The sequence below is a fragment of the Bubalus bubalis genome, chromosome 12 (assembly GCF_019923935.1).
Source record: "Bubalus bubalis isolate 160015118507 breed Murrah chromosome 12, NDDB_SH_1, whole genome shotgun sequence".
NCBI lineage: Eukaryota > Metazoa > Chordata > Mammalia > Artiodactyla > Bovidae > Bubalus > Bubalus bubalis.
Genome location: NC_059168.1, coordinates 12157202 through 12179188, shown reverse-complemented (window position 1 = coordinate 12179188; position 21987 = coordinate 12157202). Strand labels below are relative to the sequence as shown.

Here is a 21987-nt window from a genome sequence, read left to right as displayed (position 1 = left end):
TTTCCTTCTCAGCCAGCTTTAGCCTCAGGTATCAGTCTAACAAATATTGAAAACTCATAACTAAATAAAACTAAAAAAGAAAAAAATCAGTGCCTTTCAAAGGTGGGGTAGGGGTGACGGAAGGGAAGCTGGTAGCCCCCTGTATAAACCTCCGGGGGTCACTGCCCCAGACTCACATCATCACACAGAAGAAGGGCCTTCAAGCAGTCTTTCTAGCCATGAGATGCACACAAGTGCTTCTGGACTCAGGGCGTTTCCCCACTTCTCCCTTTCCAAGAGATAACAGTTGATGAAGGTAAGCAGACCACAATCTCTCTGTGCAGAACTAAGGCGGAGAGGCCAAGAATCAAATTCAATGCTGGAGTCTGGGCTCTTAGGCATACCTTCCTCCTCTGTCTTCCCCACTGTGCAGCTGGGCAAACAGGCAGTGTGGGCCAAGTCTCCTCTTCGATCCATTCTCTTAGAATAGATGTTAAGAACTTCCTCAGGATGCAAATTGGCTAAAGTCCCAAAACTAAAACAGAGAAAAGCCCCTATACCCTCAGCCAAGAAAGGGATACTAAATACGAGAGGAGACGGGGAGAGAGACAGACATGTTGGTTGGCCTGGGTCAGCAAGGTCCCAAACGGCCCTCTCAGGCCTCTTTTAGGTCATGCTTGTTTTAGTTGGCAAGTAAAAGGGCTTCTACCACTTCCTTTCACTGCCTCAAGGCCTCACAGAGCTCTCCTTTAGAAGAAAAATTTCCCTGACTTCCTATCCTAATCTTGGTATTTCCAGCCTAAAGACTGCTTGAGACAGTTCCTCCTAAGGAACATGATAGACATTTGGAGTGTCCCTTGTTCTAAAGGTCTTCTACAAGTAAGATTATGCTTTTCCCTCAAACCCCAAGGAAAGAAACTATGGGAAAAGAGAGCGTTTTATTAATTAGTTTTTTTTTTCTCTTAGAAAACTAAACAAAAAATGTTGGGAGCTTTTTGCTGTTTGCATGCTAGGGACCTAACAAAAGAAGCATGAAAGAATAACAAATAAGTTTAATTGGAAAAATTTGAAAACCTGATTTCTTAAAGCTATTTTAGATATTATTTCTCAGATGTGGACATATATATATATATATACATTTCATAAAACTAATTTCATTTTTGTTCTCTACTAATAGAATCCTAATTTCAGTGATGGAACTGATGGTATCAGCATTTTCTGATTTACTGCAAAGAACACCATGTCTTTCTGGATGATGAAACCTGGGTAAATCACCAATAGGGCGTGGAGGGCAGTTCATAACTTAGTTCCAAGATTTCCTATTTTTAAATTCTTGCCAAACTCTCTCAATGCCAGTACTTAGCCTACGACCTCTGGGATGACAAGCTAGCTAGTTTATCCCACGCTGGGCCTGGAAACCACACAGCTCTACTAAGCTCAACCAGTATGAGCCTGCGGCTCACACTCGGGGTCTATGCTGCTTCCCACAGGCCTTTTTGTGGCCTGCACCTAGATCTGATGGTCTCCTCTGAGACAGATGGACATAGACTAGAGTCTGGGTAAGACTTAGCTAAGTTAACCTGCTCTGGGGTGCAGCTCTACTGGGTTCTTTAGATCAGACTTAGAATAAGAGAGTAAGAAAACCAGTAGGTCTCTTTATCACGGCACTTGGATCTCCAGACTATGATATTCCGAGGTGAATTTGGTCTCTAAGCCTAGTTCTCTGCGTGCAACTGCCTTGTAAGATCTCAATAAAGTCTCTCCCGAGGACGCTGAACATTCTGTCATCACTGAACGTGTGTCATCACGAGCACATCTTAATTTTTTATCTCTAAAAGTTTCCATTTTGGAAATAATTTAAATCTGTCAGAAAGTTCTAAGAAGAGGCGTAGTATAAGGAGCACTATATACCCTCCTCCCAGATCCATGCATCATCAACATTTTACCCAGCATGCTCCATCATTTGTGTTCTTTCTTTTTTTGCACATATACAGTATTTCTTATTAGAGTCTCTTGAGAGTAATTACACAGATCATGGCCCTTTATCCCCAAATATTTCAGCATTCTTCTCAAACATAATCACAGTATGGTTTTTAACTTCAATAAATTTAATTTTGATACAGTTCATACTCTAATTTTATAAATTGACCCAATAATGTCCTGTATAGCTTCTTTGTTCAGGATCAGGTATTACATTTAGCTAGCTATTGAGTCTCCTTTAATCTGGACTATTTCCACAGTCTTTCTTATATGATATTGACATTTTTTAATAATATCAACTCTTCAAAAGTTCCCTGCCTCCTTTTTCATCCTACGTTTTGACTTTCCTAACTCTTTCTCATAATAAGATATAAGATATGCATATCTGGCCAGAATCCTACATGTTGATGCTGTGTCCTCCTCAGGGCATCACATCTGGAGGTGCAAATGTTCACGTGTCTCTCAACAATGACATTAATTTTGATCACCCAGTCAAGGTAAGATGTCGTTTGATTTCTCCACTGTCTAGGTATTATTTTTTCTTTTGTAACGAGCAAGCAGTTTAGGAGATCACGTGAACATACTGTTCCTGATTAAAATTTTCTATTAGATTTAGCATCTATTGAAGATGTTTCTCCAATTTAGTCTTCACTACGATAGTTTCAAACTGATTCCATCCTTCCCTCCAAGTTTATCAGCTGTCACTCAGCATTTGACCATAAGCAAGTGCTTGCTTCTGCTCCACTATTAATTCAACCCATAAAAATTCATGGGTTTCCACTGTTTAATAGTTTATATTCATTAGTTCAGTTCAGTTCAGTTCAGTCGCTCAGTCGTGTCTGACTCTTTGCGACCCCATGAATAGCAGCATGCCAGGCCTCCCTGGCTATCACCAACTCCCGGAGTTCACTCAGACTTACGTCCATCGAGTCAGTGATGCCATCCAGCCATCTCATCCTCTGTCGTCCCCTTCTCCTCCTGCACCCAATCCCTCCCAGCATCAGAGTCTTTTCCAATGAGTCAACTCTTCGCATGAGGTGGTCAAAGTACTGGAGTTTCAGCTTCAGCATCATTCCCGCCAAAGAAATCCCAGGGCTGATCTCCTTCAGAATGGACTGGTTGGATCTTCTTGCAATCCAAGGGACTCTAAAGAGTCTTCTCCAACACCACAGTTCAAAAGCATCAATTCTTCGGCGCTCAGTCTTCTTCACAGTCCAACTCTCACATCCATACATGACCACAGGAAAAACCATAGCCTTGACTAGACAGACCTTTGTTGGCAAAGTAATGTCTCTGCTTTTGAATATGCCATCTAGGTTGGTCATAACTTTCCTTCCAATATGTTTCTATTTGTAAAGATAAACAGATACACATTTGCTTCCTTATTTCCTCTTCTTTCTTTCACAGAAGGTAGAATACTATGTATGCACTTTAAGATATTTTATTTCTTCACATTTATAAGCAGGAGGGGGATGGAGAAGAAGAAAAAAGAATGTCAAAGGCAGGAGACTGAACTAGTCTTCAAACTTTATTGAGTATCAATTCGTAATTTTTACCATATCCTCATGCTACAAATGTAATTATTAATTTAACAGTTTTGCATTGATTCATATTTTGGTATTAAAAAATTTAAAAGAACACTTTACACCACTATCATAAATGGGAAACCATTCTAACTTGTCATAAATAGAAGATAACTCAAACATCAGCACAACAATGAGATACTTGCTTTGTTGTCCCAAAGACTATAAAGGGATAGCTTTCGTTCAACAATGACTCTGTGTTTAATGAGCATCTCGGTACTATCTCACCCTGTACTCAGTTTAGATATGCAAAGTACATCATGCAAAATGTGGGGGTGGATGAATCACAAGCTGGAAACAAGCTGGAATCAAGATTGCTGGGAGAAATAACAACCTCAGACATGCAGATGATACCACTCTAATGACAGAAAGAAAGGCGGAATTAAAGAGCTTCTTAATGAGAGTGAAGGAGGAGAGTGAAAAAGTTGGCTTAAAACTCAACATTCAAAAAAAGAAGATCATGCCATCAGGTCCCATCCCTTTATGGCAAAGAGATGGGGAAAAAGTGGAAACAGTGACAGACTTTATTCTCTTGGACTCCAAAATCACTGTGGATGGTGACTGCAGCCATGAAATTAAAAGACGCTTGCTCCTTGGAAGAAAAGCTATGACAACGCTAGACAGCGTATTAAAAAGCAGAGACATCACTTTGCCAACAAAGGTCCATCTAGTTAAAGCTATGGTTTTTCCAGTAGTCATGTATGGATGTAAGAGTTGGACCATAAAGAAGACTGAGCATCAAAGAATCATGCTTTCATATTGTGGTGCTGGAAAGGACTCTTGAGGGTCTCTTGGACTGCAAGGAGATCAAACCAGTCTATCATAAAGGAAATCAACCCTGAATAATCATTGGAAGGACTGATGCAGAAGCTCCAATACTTTGGCCACCTGATGCAAAGAGCCGACCTACTGGAAAGACCTTGATGCTGGGAAAGATTGAGGGCAGGAGGAGAGTGGGGAGACTGAAAATAAGATGGTTGGGTAGCATCATGACTCAACAGACATGAGTTTGGGCAAACTCTGGGAGATAGTGAAGGATAGGGAAGCCTGGCATGCTGCAGTTTATGGGGTTGTAAAGACTCAGACGTGACTGAGCGACTGAAGCAACAACTCAAGTGCCACTTCAGATGGCCTTCTGTAACTCTGCTATTCCATCCAACCTGTGAAAGTGGAAGTTGCTCACTCGTGTCCGATTCTTTGCGACCCCATGAACTATACATGGAATTCTCTAGCCGTTCCTTTCTCCAGGGGATCTTCCCAACCTAGGGATTGAACCCAGATCTCCTGCATTGCAGGCAGCTTCTTTACCAGCTGAGCCACCAGGGAAGCCCAAGAATACTGGAGTGGGTAGCCTATCCCTTCTCCCGTAGATCTTCCCGACTCAGGAATTGAACTGGGGTCTCCTGCATTGCAGGCAGATTCTTTACCAACTGAGCTATGAGGGAAGCCCTCCATTCACCCTCTGTTTTGGTATTAGTTTGTGGCTTTAGCCAGGAGTTGAGTGATGACTGCGTGCCTGCACCAGTGTTAAGTGGTGTATGGGCACAGGGAAGCACCTGTAACAGATGTTTTCAGCAAGAATTAGTCTCATTATGAGAGAGGATCAGAGCACACCTGGGCCCTCTGTGCTGGGATGGTCAGCAGGGTCCACAGCCAAAGGTCTGGTTTGGTTGGTAAGACCTGGGAGGCTACAAGGGCTGGGGCGACAGGCTAACACAACCACAAGAATAGTTCACTTCTCTCATCCCCGGGAACCCTCATTAGAGAGTGGGTTTCCATGTAATCGACTTTTGATGAATTCTTACTTCTGTGTCAGAACATTGTTAAAATTCTTGATTTTTCCATGTGATGCCTTCTCATTGAATTTACAGAACCATGTTGTGGGCCTGCACCATGTTCATTCTATTTATATTTCTTAAGAGTTGCATAAAAATTATAACCTTCTTAAGTTTAAAACTTCAAGTGAGTGGCTTCTTCTAATATTTACTCATAGGATTTGAAACATAAATAATAAAGCATATTTTCTTGTCTCAGTTTGTCTTAATGAAGACATTAGCCATTGTCTTCTAAAAACGTTCAGCAAATGTTTTTAGAAGCATCTAATATGTGGAAGGACAGGGATGGGCTTTTCAAGTGATATTAAGATATGTGGTTTCCCCCCACATAGGAGAATAAAAGAAAAACACAAATAACTGCAATCCAAGCCAAATGATTTTAATGCTATTAAGTGATGTATTCCTCTTCTTTTTGAACTATCACATGAACAGTTTACAAGGTTTTTCACTTGTAACAAAATTTAAACAGCATATATAAACTGTGGTTCAGAATGCACACACACACACACACTGGGTTTAAATTTATTTTGATTATCAGACAATGTTTGAGGTGATTAGAATCACATCAGCAAAAACAAATGTGTTATGATTATATCTCTGTCATTGAGGCAAATACGGAAATTTGCCTGCATTTTATTATTACCATCAGTCACAGATTTTGTTAAACAAAATTAAAAAATTTTGTTTTGAAATAATTTTAGACTTACATACAAGTTGTAAAAATAGTTTAGACAATTCCTCTAACGTCCAGATTTACCCAGCTTCTCTAATGTCCACATATTATATTACAATGATCAGAACCAAGAAATCAACATTGGTACAATGCTATTAAACTATTTCATTCTACTTTCACCAGGTTTTCCACTAACGTCTTTTTTCTGATCCCATTCAGTATCCCACTGCATTTAATCATCATGTCTCCTACGACTCTTCCAGTATATTTTCTCATTTTTATCTTTGAAGACCTTGACACTTATAAATTACTCTTAGTTATTTATTTTGCAGAAGGTCCCTTAATTTGAGTCTGCCCAATATTTTCTTAGACTTCTCTGGTGGCTCAGAGGGTAAAGTGTCTGCAATGCGGGAGATCCGGGTTCAATCCCTGGGTCAGGAAGATCTCCTGGAGAAGGAAATGGCAATCCACTCCAGTATGCTTGCTGGGAAAATCCCATGGACGGAGAAGCCTGCTACAGTCCATGGGGTCGCAAAGAGTCAGACACGACTGAGCGACTTCATTCACTCAATATTTGCTTCTGGTTAGACTGAGGCAGTAGTTTTCTAGTGAGGGGGATTTTGCCTCACATGGGACACCTGGAAATACGTCTGGAGACATTTTTGGTTGTAACAAGGCTGGTGGTGGTCGTGGAGGTGATGTTTCCGGTATTGAGGGAGCCAGGAATGCTGGTAAGCATCCTACAGTGCTCAGGACAGCCCCTACAGCAAAGAATTACCAAGCCCAAATGGCAGCGGTGTCACGGTTAAGAAATTCTGGATTGAGGTTGTGCGCTTTTTGTTTTGCAAAAACACTACAGAAGTGATACTGTCCCCTTCTTAGTGTATCATATCAGGTGTACAGGATATCCACATACTTCACTATTGGTGATATTAACCAATAATGATCACTTGGTCACTTAGTTTAAGTGGTTAAGTTTCTCTATTGCAAAATTATTATTTTTACCTTTGTAATTAATATTTTTTTGTCGGAGATATATTTTGATACTAAGAAAATATCCTGTTTCTCCTCAAACTTTTGTCCACTAATGTTAACATCCATTGGTAGATCTTGTCTATAACAACATTCATTATTAATAATGCTAATATATATATATATATATACAGTTATTAAATGAAATCCTCCTGTGAGGAAAAGTGTTGTCCCTTCTCCTCCATTTATTTGTCCATTTATTTATATCAGTATGACCTCAGAGGTATTTATTTTGTGGATTATAATCTAATATAATCATCATTCATGCTGTTGTTTGAACTGTTCCAGCTATGGTCGTCAGGGATGCCTGCAGACTGGCTCTCCCATGTATTTTCCATCTATCTATCTGGACATGGAAAAACAGACTGGTTCCAAATAGGAAAAGGAGTACGTCAAGGCTGTATATTGTCACCCTGCTTATTTAAGATATATGCAGAGTACATCATGAGAAACACTGGACTGGAAGGAGCACAAGCTGGAATCAAGATTGCCGGGAGAAATATCAATCACCTCAGATATGCAGATGACACCACCCTTATGGCAGAAAGTGAAGAGGAACTCAAAAGCCTCTTGATGAAAGTGAAAGAGGAGAGTGAAAAAGTTGGCTTAAAGCTCAACATTCAGAAAACAAAGATCATGGCATAATGGTCCCATCACTTCATGGGAAATAGATGGGGAAACGGTGGAAACAGTGTCAGACTTTATTTTTGGGGGCTCCAAAATCACTGCAGATGGTGACTGCAGCCATGAAATTAAAAGATGCTTACTCCTTGGAAGGAAAGTTATGACCAACTTAGATAGCATATTGAAAAGCAGAGACAGTACTTTGCCAAGAAAGGTCCATCTAGTCAAGGCTATGGTTTTTCCAGTGGTCATGTATGGATGTGAGAGTTGGACTGTGAAGAAAGCTGAGCACCGAAGAATTGATGCTTTCGAACTGTGGTGTTGGAGAAGACTCTTGCGAGTCCCTTGGACTGCAAGGAGATCCAACCAGTCCATTCTGAAGGAGATCAGCCCTGGGATTTCTTTGGAAGGAATGATGCTGAAGATGAAACCCCAGTAATTTGGCCACCTGATGTGAAGAGTTGACTCATCGGAAAAGACCCTGATGCTGGGAAGGATTGGGGGCAGGAGGAGAAGGGGACGACAGAGGATGAGATGGCTGGATGGCATCACTGACTCGATGGACGTGAGTCTGAGTGAATTCTGGGAGTTGGTGATGGAGAGGGGGCCTGGCGTGCTGTGATTCATGGGGTCGCAAAGAGTCGGACACGACTGAGCGACTGAACTGAACTGAACTGATCCTTTCTTGAACAATTCCTTACTTGCTGGCTCTATAAGATGTGCCAAGCTCATCTTGCACATTCCCTGCCCCTGCTTTGGAACTAGTCACTTCTCCAAGGAGCTCCAGTTCCTTGTATTGTAGAATAGATTTAGAAACCAAGATCTGGACCCTTAGCATGCTCATTCCTATTGTGGTGTTATTGTTTCTAAGCTCTATTAATGGACAGAGCTAGGAAACACATGTATATTTATTAACACATCATATTTATTTCTATATCTCTTTGTGAATATATTTTAAAATCACGAGTTCATATTTTATGTCAGTTCATATTCCAGGCCAACACCACAGGATTCAGTCTACCTCTCCCTCTTTCCTTATTTATCACTTCTTTCTCTGACAATGAGAAACCTGGCTCTCATTATATTTTACTTACTGGTTTCATCCTGGTTCAGTCTAAAGTAGTTTCAGAACTGCTAATCCATACCCATGTGAGAAAAACGGGTTTACTACCTGTAGTTCAGTACTTTATACAGTTCTTTAAGTTGTGTCTGACTCTGTGACCCCATGAAGTGCATCACGCCGGGCTTCTCTGTCCATCACTATCTCCCTGAATTTGCTCAGACTCATATCCATTGAGTCAGTGATGCCATCCAGCCATCTCAAAATTACTTAGGTTACTTTTCTTCCTCACTCCTTTCAGTATGATTATGCTATTCTCTCACAATTTAGTTAAGATTTATTTTTCACTGCTTGTGTTCCATTTTTGACCCCCTCACATTCTAGTTGGTTTAAATCATTTATTTTGGTGAATGAATCAGAGCTATAGAAAAAGTACACTCAGAAGTATCATTCTTTCCTCATCCCAACTAAGCTGCTCTATTCTCTGCATTTCTTACTACATCTTTTCTATTGACTCTTCACAGGTGACCAATATGGCTTCTGGTTTATCCTTCTTCTTCTTTTTTTGTACAAATGAGAAGTTATACGTGTGTGTTCTTATATCCTCTTCCTTCTCACCGGAAGGGTAGCATGCTATAGATACTCTTCTGCACTTTTGCTTTTTTCACTTAACAGTACTCCTAGGACTCAGACCAAAGATGCTAATTCCTTATTAATCATATTCTTGATTTATTCATATAAGTGCAGTTTTTATAAACTATATAAGCCATTTTCAAGGGATGGATCAGACATTATTTGGGGGGGCATTTTTATCATTTAACTGGTGGAACAGGAGTATTGGATATTTTCAGAGTAGAACATACTGATAAATGTTACGGCTTCTTCAAACAAAAGCAAACTCAACCAATCATTAATGATGCTTTGACCTCTAACACAGAGTTATTTGTTTATGGTATTTATCAGAGAAACTAGTGTAGTAATTGATGTGACATCTTATAAGCTACAAAGAAAAAAGGTTAATAAAAATTATAAATTATATGATTATTGGTTATTATACAAAACTGTGTACAAGTGGTAAAGGATATGACAAGGAAAGATATCAGGTTATACTAAACAAGCTATTAATTCTAGGAATATCTTCTTTTTTTCCCCCTCTTCCATGAATTTAAGCTATATGACTTCTAACTAGGGCTTTGGCAATTCTAAACCTGACTCTAATACATTTTCATTGTTTCAGAACATGCTCATGGCTTTCTAGGACTCAAATTACAGTTCTGATTTCATGGGGTGACAGGGGGTGGGCAGGAGGGGGAGGACAAAGACCCAGAAAGGATGAGTAAATTGCTGAAAGTCACAAAGAAGACAAGTAGTAGACATGGCTCGATGACTTCTACTCCCTAAGACGCCATAGCTGTCTATTTTTAAAAATCGTCATTGATTCTGGGTAAAGCACTTGCCTAAGGCTAGGTCAAAGTCCTGAACAGACTTTCATTGTTTTGCAATGGTAGCTAGGAAAGACTAGCAAAATTCAAATGAGTCAAGGTGCAAGCTAGTTCAAAGCCAGACAGTGAACTAACTGGCAGAGTGTGGATAGCATCATAATAGTGGAACAAATGCAAACTCCTAGGAAAGACCGTAGAAATGAGGTATTAAGATAAGCGTATCAACATACATACTTGTTCACGCATATCAACATACATACTTCTCCCACAGAACATGCAGAAGTGATTCAAATGGATGAGTTGTTCATGGGTAAAGGAGAATTACAGGTTAATATTCGAGCAAATGGTCCTGAAGGTGCTCCTGTGTTCTCACAGGCAGAAAGGATTACCACCCCGCCCCCCGCCAACTCAGAAAGTAAAAATGAAAAGATCAGTGAAGAATGCCCTGCATGTTCCCACTGCTGTTGTTTAGGGCCAAGTCGAGTCCAACTCTTTGCGACCCCATGGACTGCAGCGTGCCAGGCTTCCCTGTCCTATCTCCCAAAGTTTGCTAGACTAGTATTTTTTACTAAACCAGTTCACATCATGCTTACTTTTGGTGAGGAGAATGGTTCTATATATTCTCACCTTCACTGCTAATTCTTGAGATATGAATCTCATCTCCCATGTTGACGGGGAGCTTCACAAGGATGGAGATCATGTTTCCTCCTTCTGACTACTCCAGAACATGGACCGGCATAGGGCTAGGTTACCAGCAGGTAATCAGTAAAAGCACATTAAATAGAATTAAGCTAGGTAAAACTGACATTTTATAGGAACAATATTGGGGATGGTGGGACGGACTTATAATTTGTTTTTCAGAACAAACTTTACAAAGAGACCAAACCTAGGGTCCCTCTGACCAGCACTAGAAACAAGGTTGTCTGGGGAAGAAGGAAACATCAAACGGGAGTGATAAGAGCTATGACAGATGAGTGGGCACGAAGGGGAAGATCCTGTGACTAGTGATGGGAACTCAGCAGATGTCTGGCTTCAACGAGTTAACTGGGCTGGCTTCTAGCAGGCAGCAAAGGGCCTACCTCATGTTAGGGAGAGTTTCCTCTTAAAGATACACGGGCAGCAAAGGACCACAGGTACACACTGAAGGTACACACAGACAGACGCAAAGCCATACTGACCACAGCCACGCCTCTTTTGCCCAGAAGCGATTCTGTTTACATTTTCTATTGAAAAGGCACACTGAGTCATGTAGAGAGCTGTGCTCCCAAAGTACGTCCTTGAAGGAAACTTGATACATGAAGATCTGAACTTGCACTTTATATATACTCCAGAAGAAACCTTCATGTTAAACAGGTTAGATGACAAAATGATTTCAAATAACATGCTCCTCTGGAACTCTTAACATACAGTCTAAATGACAAAATTCTAAATATGCTACCTCTTCAGAATGTGGCTACCATATAAAGTGCAGTCAGATGGTAAAGAATCTGCCTGTAATGTGGGAAACCCAGGTTTGATCCCTGGGTCAGGAAGATCCCGTGGAGAAGGGAATGGCAACCCACTCCAGTATTCTTGCCTGGAGAATCCCATAGACAGAGGAGTCTGGCAGGCTCCAGTCTATAGGGTCGCAAAGAGTCAGACACAACTTAGCAACTAACACTTTCAGTTTCATTTTTCAAACATAGAACACTAAGCCAGGTTTTTTTTTTTTTTTTTTTTTGGTCGACTTCTAGCCTCTAATAGGATGAAACCAATCATATCACTATAAAGTATTTTTCATAAACATCCAATGCCCAGGTGCCTTTTAAAAGGCAGTTTAACACAATAAAAGACCCTCAGGCTGGAGGTCCCCCAACTGACAGTGTGACCCCAGGTAAGTCACCAAATCTGTTTTTCTCATTTGGATATGGAAACACAAGAGCTCCTATCAATAGCTGAGGGCAGATGAAGAGAACAACTGTAGAAAGTCCACCAAAAAGCACAGACTTGACTACGGACTCATTGTGTTTATTGCCCAAGGTTCCCCCAACTCCTTGTCCTTGGTGCTGGGCCACTCTCATTCACAGACCACCTGTCTGCCTCCCATACTTCCTGACACAGAAATCTGGGCAAACACAGGGAAGGGAAAGCAGCAGTTACTTTAACAAACACAAACCGAGTACCAACAAAGTATCAGCTACTCTTCTAGGCACATGAAAGGATGAAGCAGACACTCCTACTTCTGAGAAACTCAGTCTAGTAAATAACAGATGCAGAGTGATGTGAGCACTAGGAGATGTACTCTAACAGGGTGCAAAGAAAGTTCAGAAGAAGGGCATCTAAGCCTGAGCCAGGTAGGTGGAGACTGCCTTAGTAATAAGTAGGACCAATGAAGCAAATGATAAATGGCCTCATATGCTAATAAGCTAAGGAGACTGAATTTTAGCCTGGAGCCTTCTCTACTTGTTTTCATCAAAGCTGCTATCTGCTTTCTTCTAGATCACGGGATGGAAAACTACAGCCACCACTTGTTTTTGCAAATAAAGTTTTATTGGAACATAGCCATGCTCATTGCTTAACATATTGTCTATGTTTATGTGCTGTAACAGCTGAATTAAGTAGTTGTGACAGAGACCATTACAGCCTAAAAAACCGAAAATATTCACCACCTAGTCCTTTACAGAGAAAATTTGCCTCTAGATTCAGGCCAGGGAGGACAGAGTGGTCTGAAATTTTCTCAGGTGTAAAATGTCTAATAGCCACTAAATTAAAAAAAAGAAGGAAACAAAATGGCTTCAGGGAGACAATTTTGATTATAACGTGAATGGCAAAAACTTCATTATCTTAACATCTGGCATCACAGGATAGAAAAATGTGTTTGGGGGAAATACCTTGCTTTGTGAGATCCCCCAGGGTGCCAAGACATGCAGTGGAGAAAGGGGACAGAATTTGTTGCTCTGGTTTCTGAGAGGCAGGGAGCTAATCTAAAGAGAGGAGACGACTAACGTGCGCGAGAAGGGCTAAGAAGGGAATTCCTATTGTTATTGTTAGTATGGCCCCAAACAACTTTGGAGATCTGGGATGGCTGATTAACTGGCTTTTTCAAAGCTGTTTGCTGTGTAGTGTATGATATAAACCGCCCCTAAAAATCCATATCCTCAATCCCAATCTTAAGACAATTCAGTAGATCTGTTCTTAATTGCTTGGGTGAATGACTTTTTTTTTTTTTTTTTTTTTAAGGCTGAGTTTCACACCTAGAAAGCTGCATAGATAGACTGTGGAAAGGGGACCCCAGGAAACAAGAAGACTGGAGGTATCTCGGGATGCACAGAAATCTGAAAGAGGTCTTAGGATTTTTCACAGGCTATGAAACTGGGGTGGGGAGAGGTTCCAAGTTTCTCCGGATCTCTATAGGTTAAAGGGATCTGGCTTAAACCTGAGTTTTGCAACAATGGTCACTCTATAGGCTGGCACTGGGGCCTCCCAGAAACTTCTGCCTTCTTCCTCTTTCTCCCCCGGATGAGTGCAGCAGACAAGGGGCAAACCGTGGCTATGCAGGTCCCTGTTTTCCCTCCAGCCCAGCTGCCAGGTGGATGGAAGTTTCACTCAGCTCTTTATCAGAAACCCATTACACGTCAGCAGCTTTGCCTGGAAGGGAACGTCACTCTGGGAAATATTTATTTGCCTCATAAATATGGGTTTATAGGTTTGCTATCTAAACTTTTCACCTCTGAGACTACCCTAGTAAAGAGAAAAGGAAAGACAGGGAGGCTTGCGGCTCTCCCATTGTTATCGATTGGTGTCTGAGGGAAGAGTCCCAAAATTCAAAACATTTTAACACTAAGCATTCCTTTGTGTCAGAGACTGTACTGTAAGGCCATTTCTCATTCATGACAGCATCTATCCTGCTGCAGGGTGATAATAATCATACTGTACATACATGTTCAAGGGGAGGACGGGAGACTGCCCTGGGCGGAGTTGCCCCTTGTTGGGATGGGGAAGCGGGGAGGCAGGCAGGTGTTGGTTTGGATGGACTGCTGCCATAGATGTGGTAGAAGGAGGTGGGAGCCAGGGCCCAGTTCCTTTTCAGCATATTGTGATCTGTTAAAGTGTGCTAGGTAGGTGGATTGGGCACTATACTGTTGAGTTTTTAACTAAACTACTCTTCTTCCCTCTCTGGTCAAAATAAATAAGTGGTTTAAAAATACCCCTGTAAAGACACCATGAATTGAAGATAATATTAACCACAAAGTGTAAGCAGCATCAAGAAAGTGGCAGAGCACACAAGTCTGCAGATCATGAGCAAGGTCTTTATCATCCACACTACAAAGTAAAAACAATGATGACTAATTAGCTTCGATAAAGCAGTTTGCCAAACCTGAAATTATAAAAAGGCTATTTAAAACATGATTCATATCCACTATTGTGAACAATGAACTTAACTTAGCCTAAGTACATATTGTGCCTTGAAATATTAATGATAGTAACATGAGTATGTACACGCACATGGGCATACACATAGACTTTCAAAGGTAATATGATTTCTGTTTTTTAAACTGAGGTGGGGAGAAGGGCGTGTGTGGGACTATTCTTTTGTAGCCATTCAGTATCTAATTACAGTTTGTTAATAAATTGTTATACATATATTTGGGGTGAGTCTTCAAGATGTCTTTGTCAGCAGTAGTGGCCAATCAAAAAGTTTGGAGATACTGGTTAGATAACCTGCAGGAAAAACTATCAAAATTCATAATGAAAATGGTTTGGGTTCTCTTTTGTAAGTGGATAAATTAGAAACATTAGTTATAGAACACTATTTCTTGTCTTATATGAGTCATTACAAATTATAGTCCAGGAACTTCCTGATTGGCCTAAGAAAAAATATCTGACATCAAAAGGGTAGTTAAGCAGGAAGCATCCTTATACCCTGGATAAGTTTAGAATAAGCTGGAATCTCAGTGGTCTGGGAAATATGCATGGGTCTGGACAAAAGGCTCAGCACTAGAAGGCTAGCTTCTGAAGGCCTTTAGCCCAGAAAGGTATGCATTTAAAATCTATTTTGTTCTGTGTGTGAGGCGTTGGAGATCGAGGAAAATTGCAACTCAGATTCCACTGCCAAATTTTGGAGCTGATCAATAGACCAGTTAAAGAAGTATCAGATGATAAATGGTTTTCAATCACCACTCCAAACCACAAAAGGGTTCTCTGCCTCCTAAAGACTGTGTGAAGTAAACACTAGTTCCTAGGAAGGCTAGAGACTCAGCCCCATGGGGTTGGGGTATTTGCTGGTTCTTTTTCATTAAATTTCTTTCCTTCCTTTCAATCCTATTTTCCTAATTATATTTTATGTATCATTCTAATGAGCCACCTCAAGGTCATTTTGGAAATAGGTGGAATTAAACAAATTTGATAAAAAGTGCTGTGAAGCATGTCACTTGTCCTTGGGAGCCAAATGAAGGCATTCAGGACAAGGAAAGATGGGAGAGGCCCAAATGATTTCAAGTTTCAGTCTTTCAAAAGGATGGGCACAGTTTACATCAAATACAGAAGAGGACAGAGTGAATTTCAGACAAAAAGACTAGTGGAAGTCAAAGTGCAGAAAGGGGAGTAGCTCAGATGTGTTCAAGGGAAGAATGAACTAGACATTTCTTGAACACTTACTATGTGATAGATTCCGCTGGGCCAGGCAACTTACTCATCTTATTTCGTTTAATTTCGAGGAAAATCAATCAGGGCCCAGCATCATAGCCCTGGATCCGCCAATAGCAGACAGTCCTACTACTAAGTAGGATTCCTCTAAAAATCACACTTACTGATGACCAGAAACATTAATGTCCCTTCTAGCTCTAAGATTCTAAACTCAGAGAATTCCTTATTGGGAAGTAAACAACTATAGGACACAGAGAGTAATTCTCATCACTTAGCAGGAATGAGCCTGCTAAAATGGCAAATTGTGAGGAACTGCAGAGAAGATGACCATTTCTTTGTCTTGCAGAGGAGGAAATAGGTCAAGAAAGATTTCACGATCACAGGCAAAGCTTCCGTGAATGCAGGCAGGATTAGAACATAAGCCCTTGATTTCTACTCGACTTTTCTTTCAGTTATGTGGTGCAATTTAACCAGCAGGTGAAGAACCAAAATCTATGAGAACAAATGCCTAGATCAGGTGAATGAGAAGGAAAGAGGTTTTTGTTTTTTTTTTTTAATTAAAAATAAAGTAAAAAAGAATATATAAAGTCCATCTTAGCCCTAGTGAACAAACGTTAACAATTTGTCTAATTTAGTTTAGATCCTCCGTTTTCAAGAAATAAAACATAAGTAAAGGTGAAATCCCCCTCCTTTATGCCTTCTTGGAGGAGACTACCATCATGATTTAATTATGTAATCTCCTAGATTTTTTTTTTAAAGAGCTTCCCAGGTGGCGCTAGCAGTAAGAACACTCCTGCCAATGCAGGAGACATAAGAGATGCGGGTTCTATCAATGGATGGGAAAGAGCCCCTGGAGGAGGGCCTGGCAACCTACTCCAGTATTCTTGCCTGGAGAATCCCATGGACAGAGGAGCCTGGCGGGCTACAGTTCACAAGGTCGCAAAGAGTCGGACACGACTGAAGAGACATAGCATACACACAGCACAAGCTTTTACGCTTTTACTACTTCTGCTTCACTGACTATGCTACAGCCTTTGACTGTGTGGATCACAACAAACTGTGGAAAAGTCTTAAAAGAGCTGGGAATACCAGACCACCTGACATTCCTCTTGAGAAACCTGTATATAGGTCAAGAAGCAACAGTTAGAGCTGGACACGGAACAACAGACTGGTTCAAAATTGGGAAAGGAGTACGTCAAGGCTGTCTATTGTCACCCTGCTTATTTAACTTATATACAGAGTACATCATGCAAAATGCTGGGCTGGATGAAACACAAGCTGGAATCAAGATGCTGGGAGAAATATCAACAACCTCAGATATAGATTATAATTCTCTAATGGCAGAAAAGTGAAGACGAACTAAAAAACCTCTTGATGAGGGTGAAAGAGGAGAATAAAAAAGCTAGCTTAAAATTTGGCATTCAAAAAACTAAGATCATGGCATCCTGTTCCATCACTTCAAGGCAAATAGATGGGAAAAAGTGGAAACAGTGACAGACTTTATTTTCTTGGGCTCCAAAATCACTGCAGATGGTGACTGAAATTAAAAGATGCTTGCTCCTTGGAAGAAAAGCTATGGCAAACCTAGACAGTATATTAAAAAGGAGACATCCCTTTGCTTGCAAAGGTCTGTGTAGTCAAAGCTATCGTTTTTCCAGTAGTCATGTATGGATGTAAGAGCTGGACTGTGAAGAAGGCTGAGTGCCGAAGAATTGATGCTTTTGAATTGTGGTGCTGGAGAAGACTCTTGAGAGTCCCTTGAACAGCAAGGTCAAACCAATCAATCCTAAAGGAAATCAACCCTGAATATTCATTAGAAGGACTGATGCTGAAGCTGAAACTCCAATACTTTGGCCCCCTGATGCAAAGAGCTGACTCAGTGGAAAAGACTCTGATGCTGGGAAAGATTGAGAGCAGGAAGAGGAGAGGGTGACAGAAGATGCGATGGTTGGATGTCATCACCAACTCACTGGACAGGAGTTTAAGCAAACTCTGGAAGATAGTGAAGGGCAAGGAAGCCTGGTGTGCTGCAGTCCATGGAGTCGCAAAGACTCAGACAAGACTTAGTGACTAAACAACAACAACTAGAGAGACGATATATGGTAATGTTTTGTGTTTTACCTTATATATATATTAAAACATTGTATACAAAACTCTGTAAGTTATTTTTTTCATTCAGTATTTTGTTTTCACAGATAGCTAGTGGGAACATGCTACACAGCACAGGGAGCTCAGCTTGGAGCTCTGTGATGACCCAGATGGATGGGATGGGGGTGGTGGTGGGCGGGAGAGAGGGGATATATGCACACATATAGCTGATCCACTTTGTTGTACAGCAGAAACTACATTGTAAAGAAACTATACCCCAAGTAAAAAAAAAGAGAACGCTTTCAAGATCTACCTACGTTGATCCATGTAAACCTAGTTCACTGATTTTTGACTGCTAAAGAATATTCTCCACTGTATAAGCATATTTAAATATACTACACTGTATTTATCAAACTCATTAACTGATGGGAATGTGCACAACTATGTTTCTGGCTGATAGGGAATCTGTAGCGTCTGCAAGGAATACACAGCATTCTAGGTGAGTATAGTGAGAAAGGGCTGTCAGTTCATCCTTAGCACCACACGTACCTGAAATGATGGCAAAGTGTCCTGTCACTTAACGAGCCAACTTAAACACTTCCTGACTCTGACACCACAGCCAGTGGCACAGAGGAATCCTGGTCCAGGCCAAGGCTCTTAAAGAGTGACTGAAGGGCGCCATCTCTCCTTGAGAAAGAACACGCAGAGGAATAAAGAAAGCAGCACACCCACTCAGGCTAGAATGAAGATAAACAAACTAATTCTTCCCTGAATAGTAAAGTCAGGAAGTTACATTCTCATTTCTGAGCCTCTGGGAATGGACCAGGAAGTTTCTACAGTATTTTCAAAGATGAGGTTGACCTGGGATGGCAGAGAATGGCAAACTCTGCTTCAGTAGCCATTTTCTTCTGTCTCGAACTTGAAGCACCTAAATGCCATTAGCTACTGTTTGACTTGGTGGGAAGCAGAAATTAGGAGAAGAAAATTAGAAGAAGCCTCCTTGGGGGAGAATTTAGTGTCATTCTCCAAGATCCTAGAATGGAAAGAATTCTTCTGTTATTTTGCAAAGATAAATCAACCTTCTGGTTTCTTGTATGGCCAGAGTAATAAGGTCCTTGATGGCATGGGGGCCTTTATCCTACAGAAGATATTCCTGTTTACTATCTCTGGGTTATAGTATGGCTTGTTGTAAGGTCTCAAACAAATCATTATGGTTTTCTGAATCAATCAGTGATGTGAATTTGTTAAAAAAAAAAAACAAAAAACTGCTCCAATTTATTGAATAAAGGTATGAAAAGAGACATAGTGAAACCACTTGAAAATTTCACATTGTTATTATAGTTAATAACATTCTTAACACAGGGCGTCATTACTATTCAAAGATATTTCTAAAAAGCAACTAAACATTACCCTTCATGAACTTTAAAGCAACAAAAACTGTCTAAATTTTGCTTCAATGTAATATAGGCTGGAGTCCCTGGCTTTCTTTCAAGCTACAACTCCCTTCCCCTGACCCAAGGGCTTTCACATCCATATTATTTGTGAGCCAGGGGCAGATGGACATTCTCCAGATTAGCATTTGTCCATGTGGCTTGTTTCCTCGGAGCAGAGTTCCTTCAAGGGCCAGATTATAAGCAGTGGCTTTTAGGAGGGGACCACCCACACTTTAAATACAGTGGGTAAGCTGTGGGAAAAACAATCTAGTTCTCTACCTGAGACCTTTTACATGTCTGTAAGAAAATACCCCCAAAGGAGCTACCACAGTGCACTGGCAAATCATCGCCATCTTGTCAGCCCTTAACTAGTCCTCTCCACAGACTAGCCCCGCTTCTGACTGAACGTGTCCTCTTCAGCAGCTAAAGTTTCCCAGCACCTTCCCCTGTCCCCATTATGGATCTCAAGATCAAACACTTTACAGCACTGGGCTGAGAGCAGAGGGGAGGGGATTACGAGATCTTCAGAGTTATAAAGAGGAGTGGTGTTGAGCCAAATCCAAGTCAATCTGCTTAGGAGCTACAGTTCAGAATTTCCACTGTGTCTCACTTCTGTGGCCCTGAGCTTTCATGGAAGTGGAAATATTAAGGCCTACCTTGGTAAAGTACTTAGCATAGTGCCTGGCACACAGTAAATGCTCAGCAAATATTAGTTATGATGATGACAATGATGAAAGAAGAAAACGACAACGAAGCTGACCAATTCATCTCTGCCCTCACAATGCCCTCATGCTGTCCTCTCATGTGGAATATCTCCCCTTTTCTCTGTGTCCCATCCAGACCTTTCCTTTTCTAAAGAGACCCTTAACAAGTCTTTGTCCCAATAGTTCATTTGGTAGTATCATTGTCCATCTTAAACTCCTAATTGTTATTGGTGCTCCAGGTACAATGGCTCACCTGATAGTGTCAAAACCCAGCTTAAACTCCTAAATATTATTAATATTTTTTGTCTTGCCTCCTCAGGGAGATTATAAGCTCCTTAAGCACAGGATCTTTCCCTTTGCTTCTACCCGACACAAGCCTGGGCCCATGTTAGCTATGAAATACTTGATATTAAGTATAGTTACAGAGGTTTCTGTTTCCTGGTCACAGGGTGGTAGCAAGCACAGTACACAGGGAATTTCCCAGCTGAAGGCTGTGTCTTCTTGGCAGCTCAGGATTTCTGAGCTTTTCTTACTGTCTCATACCACTCAAAAAGTCATATGCTGGCTGAATGTTTGGAAAGCCCACAGTCCCTAAATACTCCTCAAATGAGTAAGGGGTTCTAGAAGCTGGTTTAAGAGTTAATGCTTGCCAGAGATCAAATTGCCAACATCCGCTGGATCATGGAAAAAGCAAGAGAGTTCCAGAAAAACATCTATTTCTGCTTTATTGACTATGCCAAAGCCTTTGACTGTGTGGATCACAATAAACTGTGGAAAATTCTGAAAGAGATGGGAATACCAGACCACCTGACCTGCCTCTTGAGAGACCTATATGCAGGTCAGGAAGCAACAGTTAGAACTGGACATGGAACAACAGACTGGTTCCAAATAGGAAAAGGAGTACGTCAAGGCTGTATATTGTCACCCTGCTTATTTAACTTCTCTGCAGAATACATCATGAGAAACGCTGGGCTGGAAGAAGCACAAGCTGGAATCAAGATTGCCGGGAGAAATATCAATAACCTCAGATATGCAGATGACACCACCCTTATGGCAGAAAGTGAAGAACTAAAGAGTCTCTTGATGAAACTGAAAGAGGAGAGTGAAAAAGTTGGCTTAAAGCTCAACATTCAGAAAACGAAGATCATGGCATCTGGTCCCATCACTTCATGGGAAATAGATGGGGAAACAGTGGAAACAGTGTCAGACTTTATTTTTCTGGGCTCCAAAATCACTGCAGATTGTGATTGCAGCCATGAAATTAAAAGATGCTTACTCCTTGGAAAGAAAGTTATGACCAACCTAGACAGAATATTAAAAAGCAGAGACATTACTTTGCCAACAAAGGTCTATCTAGTCAAGGCTATGGTTTTTCCAGTGGTTATATATGGATATGAGAGTTGGACTATAAAGAAAGCTGAGCGCCAAAAAATTGATGCTTTTGAACTGTGGTGTTCACTTCACTTTCACTTTTCACTTTCATGCCTTGGAGAAGGAAATGGCAACCCACTCCAGTGTTCTTGCCTGGAGAATCCCAGGGATGGCAGAGCCTGGTGGGCTGCCGTCTATGGGGCTGCACAGAGTCGGACATGACTGAAGTGACTTAGCAGCAGCAGCAGCAATTGGAGAAGACTCTTGAGAGTCCCTTGGACTGCAAGGAGATCCAACCAGTCCATCCTAAAGGATATGAGTCCTGGGTGTTCATTGGAAGGACTGATGTTGAAGCTGAAACTCCAATATTTTGGCCACCTGATGCGAAGAGCTGAATCATTGGAAAAGACCTTGATGCTGGGAAAGATTGAGGGCAGGAGGAGAAGGGGACGACAGAGGATGAGATGGTTGGATGACATTACTGACTCGATGGACATGTGTGGGTGGACTCTGGGAGTTGGTGATGGACAGGGAGGCCTGGCATGCTGTGTTTCATGG

At 41.1% G+C, this 21987-nt stretch overlaps 1 protein-coding gene across 4 annotated transcripts in view; it reads right to left on the bottom strand.

Annotated features, from left to right (window-relative positions):
* Positions 1–21987, bottom strand: part of EXOC6B (exocyst complex component 6B) — a 723334-nt gene that overhangs the window by 8521 nt on the left and 692826 nt on the right. The window lies entirely within an intron of this gene.